Genomic DNA, 11,682 nt, shown 5'->3' with positions numbered 1-11,682 from the left:
AAAGTACAATAAATTGTAAATCATATGCATAAGTGTATTTGTTTTTCCCGAACCAGAAGGTCCGCAAATGAGCATGCGGAAGCATCGATCAGGCATAAAATCATATAATTGTTTAAAATTGGATGTGACTTTATCGTCAGTATCATAATTTGGTATTTTCATTTATATTATATGGGTATATTATTTCAATAACATGGTGTATAACACGGTGTTTAACATGGTGTTCAACACCGTGTAAAACGTTATTTTTATATATGAATTTCCATTTTATGTAACGTAATAATATAACAAAAATGAGTTTGCTTAGGTGGAAAGAACTCGCAAAGAGTAAATCTGAATTAGGGGATAAGATCAATTATGTCCATAATGCAATTACAAAACATAATATTGGTCAGCAGACCAGTCAACAGGGATTTTCAAAAGTATTCAAACCAATTACAAGTAAATTAGATGATGTTATTGATAGTAATCAGGTTTTAAGGTTGCCAAGGAAAAAACGACCACTGAAGAAAGGAGAAGTTCCTGATTACGGCATTGATATAGAGGATGAAGTTCCAGATATGAATCTTGGTGAATTATTTGAACAACCTGTTTTGCCACAGCAAGAAAAACAACTGGTGCCAAAACCGCCAACATATGAAGAATCTTTACAAGATCTTCTGGAAGGAAAAAAAGAGATTTATGTTGATCCTAAGTACTTTCCTGAAGAACCAGAATTACCACCAGAATATGATGAAGACGAGGAGATAGATTATGGATTAGATGATGAAGATATGGATAATGAGATATTAGGTGATCTTGGTCTTCAAAATTATGATTCTGTTGAAAAGGTAATAAATCAACAAGAAATGACTCAACGAAAAAACAAAAAATATCTCAATAAGATTGTCAATGAAGCTAAAATAACAAGAAATCAATTAAAAGGCTACAAATCTCAAATCACAAAACAATATAAATCAGGAGAAATTTCAGATGCAGAAAGGCAAGTGCTAAACAAAAGAATAGACAACGCAAGAGCTACTTTAAATGAATACATAAAGCATTATGAAAATAAAATCGAAACAATGAAAGGTTCTGGTATGAAAAAACAAAAAGGTGGTAATGTTATATTTTTCAACAAACCGAAAGAACTTATAAAAAAATTAGATTTAATTGTTGGTGAGATATCAGCAGGTAATACCAGCATTGACATGCGAAATATGGGTGTTTCTATATTGGACACATTACTAAAAATGTCGACAATCAATAGATCACAATATGGTAAATTATACAAACAATATTTCAAAATTTAATGTAACTTCATTATATAATGCAACGAGAGATAGTTTTATCATCTTATAGTGTAAAAAATCAAGGGAATAATAAACCAGAAGATTTTACAACAAATTTTACCAGACCTATAATTCTAGACAATAATAAGCAATATGTTATTGGTCTTAACAGAGTCATCAACATGTCATTCACTTGGTTCAATGTCAATGCTGGATACAAAAATCAATTAATTAAATATAGCTCAGACAATGGTTTAACTTTTAAAAACATTACACTTCCAGCAGGTGTATGGAATTATACAGATTTCAACACATACATAAAAAATGTAACGAAAACTGGTGATACGTTTCCAATCACTCTTGAATTCGACAATACAACATTTAGGGTCACGGTTACATTAGCTGAAAATTATCAACTTGATTTAAGAGCAAGTAATTTTAATGACCTAATAGGTTTTGACAAAAAGATATTAGCAAGTGGAACGCATATTGGACCAAGATTGCCAAATCTCAGTCAAGACACAGACATAATCAATATTCATTGTGATTTAATGAACAAATCGCTTGTAGACGGTAAAGACACAGACATCATTTATTCATTCTCAACCAGTGTACTAACTCCAAGTTACTCCTTCACCCTCGAACCACGACGAGTTACATTTAATCCAGTTAATAAAACTACAATTTCATCAATCAGAATGTGGGTAACAGATGGAAAAAGAAGATTACTGGATCTGAATGGAGCGGATACGTCTTTTTCACTTATTCTAAAAAGCATATAATAATATAACATAAAAGTATAAATGAAACCGTATGAATTCAAGAGGTTTTATCATCCAAAACTTGGTAGATTTGTTTTTCAACACAAAGGGTCTGGACTTATCGTTGATAATATTTTTAAACCGTTAAAGAGTGCGGCATCATCTGTTTTCAAGAAATTTGCTAAGCCAATAGCAAAGAAGGCATTAGAATCAGGGGTTTCCCATGCAGGTGAGCGTCTGGGTAAGGCTGTATCAGAGAAATCAGGAGACCTAATAATGAAAAAATTGGCAAATTTGAGAAAAGGAGCTACAAGACAAAGGGCAATTGTTCCATCCTCACCCATTAAACAGCAAGATGAAAGTACTGATATGATCCTCAATAGATTGATATCAGGATCTGGAAGAAGGCGTAGAGTCTTCAAATAAATAACATGATAGCCAAATTATATAATATAATAGTATAAATGGCTTTTAGAACAAGTGAATTTTTACAAAGAAATGAGTTAGTGCGTTTCCAACTTGATGATGTAATTAGAGCCCCAGCCAATGGTCAACATCAGGAGAAAAATGGATATACATTTACAATCAATGATCGATCGAGTTTTTACGATTGGTACAATGCTTATTTCGAGGTCCAGTTCCAGGTACAAAAATTGGCTGATGGCACAGCCTATGGTGCAGATCGTATAACAGTTATTAATGGATCTCATTCATTGATTTCTCATATGATGATAAAAAGCGCTGGTAAAATTGTGTACGATACTGATAATTTACACAAGGTCGTTTTTGTTAAGAATTTACTGGAATATTCTGATGATTACTCAAGAAGTGTAGCCAAGAATAGTCTTTGGTATTTAGATACAAATCATCTTATAGCTAATGCTAATCAGAATACAGGATTTGAGGCTAGACGACTTTTAACAACCGGGAATTCTGATGTCAATAGAATCATACCTCTCAATCGTTACAGTTTTTTTGAAGAGTTGGAGGGTAAGATGTTGGTACCAATGCAGCTAGAATTTACTTTAAAGCTACCGGATGATAGAGAACTACTTCAAAAACTTGATGCAGTTGATGATGGAAGGGTTGTCATTGACAGATTTCTACTATGGGTTCCAAAACTGACTCCAAAGGACAGTCTGTATGATAAGTTCATTGGTTCTTTTTTAAAACAGGATAAATGGACGTATCTCAGAGAAATGTATCAAATGTCTAGTCCGAGGCATGGTAGTGGATTCTTCCAGATTTCTTCTAGTATTGACAATGTTAAAGCAGTTTTTGTATACCTACAACGAGCTAAAACAAGGAATTCGGCGACAAATCCATATGAATTTGATACACTTAATATAAATGCCGATCGTGGGAATGGTAGTTATTTGACAACATGCAGATTAGAATATGGAAACGGAATTTTTTACCCAGAATCAGAGTATGATAGTGAAAGTAAAGTAAGAATCTTCAATGATTTAATGTCTTATGCAATGAGGAAAAATGATTACAACACCGGAACGCAGTTGAATCTGGCTAATTATAATAGTTTATACTCACTAATCTATTTCGATCTGTCATATCAGGCAGAGAAAGTAACAAGAGATCCCAAACAGTTGATTTTCAGGTATAAACTTAATACTAATAGTGCTAACGACAGTCCTTTCAGCGTACATGCTATCGTTTTATATGAAGAAACAGTGGTCATTAACAAAGTCGGAAATGAACTGGTTATAGTATAAGCCCACAAATGAAATAGTAATATGAAATCAAGTCAATAACTCCTATTTATTTGTATATGTTTTGTAACTGGAATTATATAACATATATTATATGACTGAACTTCATGAAATCAACGTAAGACTTTCAGATAATCAAAAAAAGAATCTGAGTAATGCTTACCATAAAAGGGAAACAATTGTTCTAAGACTAACAAATGATTCTCTTAATGGAAACGACACTCTTTATGTTCCAGCAATGGTAAAAAAAAGATTACAAAAAAATCGCAAATTGAACAAAGGAATGGACATCAAATTAGCCAAAACGAATATCAGGAAACAAGTCGGTGGAAGTCTTTTGAGTACAGTATTAACACTTGGAAGATCATTCGCACCAACAATTGCAAAAACGCTTGGACTAAGTGCTTTGGGAGGACTAGCGAGCGAAGGTGCTTCTCAATTGGTTAAAGCAATCTCTGGGAAAGGAGTACAGACTGGTGGTTTTCTCGTGCCACAAGACAAAATTAAAAAGCTGATAGAATATAAACATCTTTTATCGACGAAACAAAAACAGGATATATTAAATGCCCTTCAATCGGGTTCAGGTGTTCGTATAAAACCAACCAAAACACAATCAGGTGGATTTTTAGGAACTCTGTTAGCTAGCATCGGTATTCCACTAGCTATTGATGCTGTCAAAAAGTTGATGGGAGGGTCAGCAGTACAGATTGGTAAGCCACCTCATTTGTCAAAACATGGTACAGGAGCACCTAGAATTGGGTTACCAAAAATACCCTCTCCATTTTATAGTTATCCACCATATGTCACAGGTAATGGTAAAAAAAAAAAGAACCACCAAAAAAAAATCAGGAAAGGGACTACTATTGGGAAAAAACAGTCCATTCAATGGCGTACCCATTTTGGGGGCAATATTGTGAAACCAAAATCTTATAAAAACACCCCTTTGAGTAACCATGATCTAATAAAATGGTGTAAATATTTAAATATACCAATCAATGATGTTCTGTCAAGGAATGAAAATGTTCCACATAACCATAAACAGGCGTTATTCATCTACAATCTTGAACCAGCTTATATGTCAGGATCTCACTGGGTAGCCACTTATGTTAAGGATAATGTAATAAATTATTTTGATAGTTTTGGTATGCCCCCGTTTCAAGAGATTGTAAATCATGCCAAAAAGAAAAAATTGACTTTGTTGCATCAAAATAATCAGATACAAAATATGTACACAACAACATGTGGGTACTTCTGTCTCTTCTTCTTAAATGAAATGAATAAGGGTAATTCGTATTATGATTTATTACAAGTGTTCGACATAAATGATACAATGAAAAATGAGAGATTTATCGAACATTATTTTAGAAATATCTAACTTATATATATTATGAAATCGTATTGTGTTAAACAAAAGAAAGTGACTGAATGTACTGAGCCTTCAGGTTACAAAACAACTAAAAATGGCAGACTAATGTTCTTTTGCACTTGTGCTGAATGCGGCATTAAAAAGACCAAATTTGTTAAAAAACAGGGAAACTAAATAGCCTGTCAGAGATGGCCGGCAAAGGGATCATGTCAGATTTAGGTAATACAGCAGCAGAATTATTTTTAACCAAAGGAGTACCTTATCTTGGTAAAAAAGCAGTTGAAATGGGTAGATATTACACATCACAAATGCTACGAGATCCAAAGTTACAGAAGAAAACCATTGATTATGCTTTGGATAAACTCAATCCAGCAATTCAAAATGTTGGATCACAAGCTTTAAATCAATTGTCGACAAAAATAAGACCAAACAAAAAATACACAACAAACAGAAAAGATCTTGATGGTGGTGCTCTTGATATTCACAAAGCTATTGGTAAATTACCAAAACCAAAAAGCGGATGGACGCTTCCTGGGCATCATTACACAGGACCTTATAATGATTTGGAAAATCAACTGAAGTATGACCCAAAAACTGGTCAAATATTAGAAATATACGATATACCGACTGGAAGAACTGATGCAATAGCAATGCAACACGATGTTGATTATTCCGTCTGCAAGGATGATAGGAAATGCAAAAATAAAGCAGATAGAAAAATGGTTCAAGCTTTAGACAACGTACCGTATAATGAAAGACAATGGGGGCATTGGTTGGCAAGAAATGTTATCAATACAAAGCAGAAACTAGGTCTAGGAGTTTCAAAAAACGGAAAAAGCCGTCGAGTGAAGAAAACTGGCAAGAAAAATTAGCAGATGAGTTACATAAACCCATAAAACGTAATTTTACTCGGCGGCGTGTAATCACAAATCATATTGATGAAATATGGGCAAGTGATCTTGTTGAAATGCAAAAATTTAGCAAATGGAATAAGGGTTACCGATATCTTCTAATGGTCATTGATGTTTTCAGTAAATACGGTTGGATTGTACCATTAAAGGATAAAAAGGGTGAAAGTGTTACAAAGGCATTCAGTGAAATATTCAAGGAAGGCAGAAAACCACAATATTTATGGGTTGATAAGGGAAAGGAGTTCTATAACAAACACTTGAAAGACTTGCTTGACAAAAATGGGATACATATGTACTCCACTGAAAATGAGGACAAATCCTCGGTGGTTGAAAGGTGGAATAGAACAATTAAATCCAAAATGTGGAAACAGTTCACTGTTCAAGGTAATACAATGTATCTCGATATACTACCCAAACTAGTGAAAAAGTACAACAACACAAAACATTCAAGCAAAAAGATGACACCTACTGAAGCCAGTAAAAAGATAAATGAAGGAACCGTTTACTTTAATCTATATGGTAATATGGAGCCATTATCAGCTAAAGCAAAATTTAAGGTTGGTGACAAGGTCCGAATATCTAAGTATAAACGGAATGTGTTTGACAAGGGTTACACACCAAATTGGACTGAAGAAGTGTTTACAGTTGATAAGATCCAACACACTAATCCAATAACATATAAAATAAAGGATCTCAGAGGCGAAGATATTCAAGGGAGTTTTTATGAACCTGAATTATTAAAAGCCAGACAGGATGTTTTTCGTATTGACAAAGTCATTCGGAGGGATTATAAGAAGAAGCAAGCTCTGGTGAAATGGAAGGGATACAGTGATGAATTCAACAGTTGGATACCATTAAAAGATATTGAAAATATTTAAAACAAAGTTATGTAACGTATAATAAATAGATACAGTACATACTGGAAATTGCTACTTTTTAGCCAAAAATATTTGATTGTTTCTGGCTATTTATTTACATTTTTTGTTGTGAACATACTTACTACCATTTTTCATCACTTTATTGCATCTTGAACATTTGTATTCCTTGTTTTGCCATTTTTTAAAAGCTTTCATTTGAATTTTCTTCTTATGTTCTGCTGATACTTTTGGTCTTGTATCAGCAGATTTTTTGTGGTTATCAGGCAAGTCATCTTGCTTGATATACTCAAATTTGTAGTGTTGACCATCTATTTTTGAAACACCTGATTTTACACGATTGAAAGAATCACACACCATTTTGACAACACCAGCATTTATTTGAAGATGTTGTTGAACAGCATACATACTGTTATAGTATGAAACTTCATTTGTGTTTTTGTTGATAGCTTTAACACATTTTTTATTTTCATGATTTTTGGCAACAAATGTATAGTCACGATCCTTCGCTGATTTCTTACAATTCTGTTGTTGTGTAACAAGCTGTAAATTACATAAGCGATTATCTTTTTCGTCATTATTGATGTGATCAATGACTTTTCCTTCTGGAATGACACCGTTAAAACATTCCCAAATGAATCTATGAGATGACATAGTTTTTTGTTTACCACCATATTTTCTCACAGTAATATATAAATAACCAGAATTACCTTTTGTTCCTTTGCTTGGCACCTTCTTGACGATATTGATTATATTTCCGTTTTTATCTGAAGCATACAAGTCATAAATTGGATGAACAGAATAAACGCATTCACTAATTTCAATCTTACTCATTATAATATAGTTTATATATTTTTTCTTTATGAGGGTTTATGTGCGTTTATGGCTTAAAGATTTATTACTTGTAATAATTATATAGAATGAAAAATAATATCTCACGTAATAATAATATGAACAAGAAAGATCTAAAAAGGCTCAGCAAATCTGAACTTATCAAATTGCTGTTGAAGCAAGAAAAAAAAATCCTAAAATTGTCATAGTAGATGACACCAAACCAGTACCAACACCAAGGACTGTAAAACCAATTAGACCAATCCCAACATCTCGTAAGAGTGTAAATCAAATGGTTCAAGATTATGAAAAAAACATAATTCTTCCACCAATAGAGTTCAGAGAGGGATACAAACCAGTGCCAACACCAAGAACCAAAAAACCAGTGCCAACACCAAGAACCAAAAAACCAGTGCCAGCACCTAGAACTAAAAAACCAGTGCCAGTACCAAGAACTAAAATAGAGCAAACAGACAAAGCTCTAAAAGGGTTTACAAAGTCTTTTGAGATAAATATCAAAAACAACAAAGACCCATTAGTTCAACTAAGTAACACAATAAAGTCTATTGCTAACCGTACTGAAAACACATTAATATCAATGAAAGGAGTAAAATTCGTTGAAACTCTTAAATTAACATTCACATGTCAATGTCAGACGGAGAAACAGTGTATAAGACCGCATGTTTCAACAGTCCAGCTCAAAGAATAATTAATGATACACAAATTGAACTAGCTTTAAAATTATCAAAACAAGACATAATAAACAAGATTGCAGTATGGATTTCAGAGGGATCTGGTTGGACTATTCAATCTGTTGACAACCATTACATTAATGTGGTAAAATATGAACCAATTAAAGGATCTTCTTACATAAAACTACCTACAGAACTCAGAAACAGTGCAAAGGGATTGATCAACATGAAAAATGAGGATAATGAATGCTTCAGGTGGTGCCACATCAGACATTTGAATCCTCAAGACAAATACCCACAGAGAATCAAAAAATTCGACAAACAATATATTGAAAATTTGGATTATTCAGGAGTTGAATTTCCAGTCACTACCAAACAGTACAACAAAATAGAAAAGCAGAATGAAATAAACATCAATGTTTTCGGTTATGAAGATAAGCAACCATATCCAATTCATGTTTCAAAAGAAAAGTATGAAGACCATATGAATTTATTATTAATTACAGAAAACAAAAACAATCACTATGTATTCATCAAAGATTTCAACAAATTCATGTACAATCAAACAAAGCACAAAGAGAGGAAACATTTCTGCATGTATTGTCTTCAATGCTTCAGCTCTGAAAGAGTATTAACTGATCATAAAGAAAACTGTATGCAAGTGAATGGGGCACAAGCTATCAAAATGCCAGCAAAAGACAACAACATATTAAAATTCAATAATTTCCATAAACAACTACCACTGCCATTTGTTATCTATTCAGATTTCGAGGCTATTACTGAAAAAATTCATGGATGCCAACCCAATGATGATAAATCATACACAGAGGCCTGTGGTTATGGATATAAGGTTGTGTGTTGTTATGATGATAAATACACAAAACCAGTACAAATTTATAGAGGTGAAAAAGCTGTTTACAAATTTATGGAAGCTATGCTGGATGAAGTCAAAATAGCAAGAAGGTTATGAAAAAATATTTCAATAAACCATTGAGAATGACTAAAGATGATGAAGAAAAATTCCAAAAAGCTGATAAATGCCATATATGTGAGAAAAGATACAATAAAACTGATGTAAGAGTAAGAGATCACTGTCATATAACTGGTAAGTACAGAGGATCCGCTCATCAAGATTGTAATCTTAACTTTAGAATAACTGATAAAATTCCAGTAATATTTCATAATCTGCGTGGGTATGACAGTCATTTTATAATGCAAGAGATTGGTGAAATAGCTAAAAAACACACATATACAAATAAAAAAGGTGAAAAGTGCCAAATGAATATCAATGCCATACCTAACAACATGGAGAAGTATATGGCTTTCATGTTGGGTAATCATCTGACCTTCATTGATAGTTTTCAATTTATGAGCTCAAGTCTTGATAAACTAGTTAGCAACCTACCAAAAGAATCATTAAAATATACATCTCAAAAATTCAAAGGTGAAAAACTTGATTTAATGTCACAAAAAGGAGTATATCCATACGACTTCATGGACAGTTTTGGTAAATTCAATGAAAAACTGCCATCAAAAGAAGACTTTTACAGCATCTTAAATGATGAGCATATAACAGATGATCAATACAAACATGCTCAAAATGTATTAAACACTTTTAATTTGAAAAATATGGGTGAGTACCATGACTTATATCTCAAATCTGACATACTTCTGTTAGCTGATGTATTCGAAAACTTTCGAAAGACCTGTCTGCAATACTATAAACTGGACCCATGTCATTATTTTACCAGTCCTGGGCTTTCCTGGGATGCTATGCTAAAAATGACTGATATCAAATTAGAGCTTATGACTGATATTGATATGTTTCAATTCATTGAAAAAGGCATGCGTGGAGGTATCAGTTACATAGCCAACCGATACGGAAAGTCGAATAATAAATACATGAAAACATATGATGAAAAGGCGCCCTCAAAATATATCATGTATCTACATGCTAACAATCTGTATGGTTGGGCAATGAGTCAATATTTACCAACTGGCGGTTTCAAATGGATGACTAAAAACCATATTGATAAGATAGACTTAGCCAAGTACACAGAAGATAGCAATAAAGGTTTAATACTAGAAGTCGACCTAGCATATCCAGAAGAACTACATGATTTGCATAATGACTACCCTCTGGGACCTGAAAAAATAAAAGTCAACAAAGATATGCTTTCTAATTATTGTCAAGAAATAGCCGATAAATTTAATGTATCAACTGGTTTAGTTCATAAACTGATACCTACATTAAGCAATAAAGAAAAGTACGTTCTTCATTACAGAAACCTACAATTGTACACTGATCTTGGTTTGAAAATAACTAAAGTCCATCGAGTACTAGAGTTCAATCAGTCCGCATGGTTGAAGCAATATATGAAAAGAACTCATGCTAAAAATGCTTTCGAGAAAGATTTCTTCGAACTAATGAACAACAGCGTCTTTGGTAAAACAATGGAAAACATTAGGAAAAGAGTAGATGTCAGATTAGTGACTGATGAAAACAAACTATTAAAAATGGCTGCTAAACCAACATATGTTAGCAGCAAGATCTTTAATGAAAATTTAGTAGCTGTTCATAAGATCAAAGAAACACTAACCTTAAACAGACCGGCATATGTGGATATGTGTATCTTAGATCTAAGCAAGACGTTAATGTATGATTTTCATTACAGCTACATAAAACAAAAATACGACAGTAAAGCAAAATTATTATTCACAGACACAGACAGCTTAACTTATGAAATCGAAACTAATGATGTGTATAAAGAATTTTGGAATGATAAAGACAAATTCGATAACAGTGATTATCCAAAAGATTCACAATATTTCGACAAGACAAACAAAAAAGTAATCGGTAAATTCAAAGACGAGGCTGCAGGCATGCCAATAACCGAATTCGTTGGATTAAGATCCAAAATGTATTCATACATAAAAGACAATGACAAAGGCGAAAAGACAGCAAAAGGAATCAAGAAGAATATCATCAAAAAGAACATAACTCATGAAAATTACAAAAACGTTTTGTTTAATAACGAACAAATGCATCACACCATGAAAACGATCAGAAGCAACTTACATCAACTTGGAAGCTATGAGCTTAATAAAGTGTCATTATCTTGCTTCGATGACAAGCGGTATATTCATAACAATGGTGCTACAAGTTATGCATACGGACATTGTAAAATCAACACACTAAAACAATCTGAATGATAAAGTTTACTGCTAAAGTTTACTTACAAAGTTTA

At 32.9% G+C, this 11,682-nt stretch overlaps 1 long non-coding RNA gene across 1 annotated transcript; it reads right to left on the bottom strand.

Moving 5' to 3' along the window:
- Positions 1-7,619: 7,619 nt before the first annotated feature.
- On the bottom strand, positions 7,620-10,803 carry LOC137994525 (uncharacterized). The gene is made up of 3 exons (XR_011122144.1): positions 10,428-10,803; positions 9,732-9,835; positions 7,620-7,678 (listed from the first exon to the last, which is right to left on the bottom strand). It is a non-coding gene; the product is annotated as an uncharacterized lncRNA (long non-coding RNA).
- Positions 10,804-11,682: the final 879 nt, after the last annotated feature.

This window comes from Montipora foliosa, chromosome 3, assembly GCF_036669935.1.
Source record: "Montipora foliosa isolate CH-2021 chromosome 3, ASM3666993v2, whole genome shotgun sequence".
NCBI classification, from domain to species: Eukaryota; Metazoa; Cnidaria; class Anthozoa; order Scleractinia; family Acroporidae; genus Montipora; species Montipora foliosa.
This window is presented reverse-complemented; position numbering and strand designations above follow the sequence as displayed.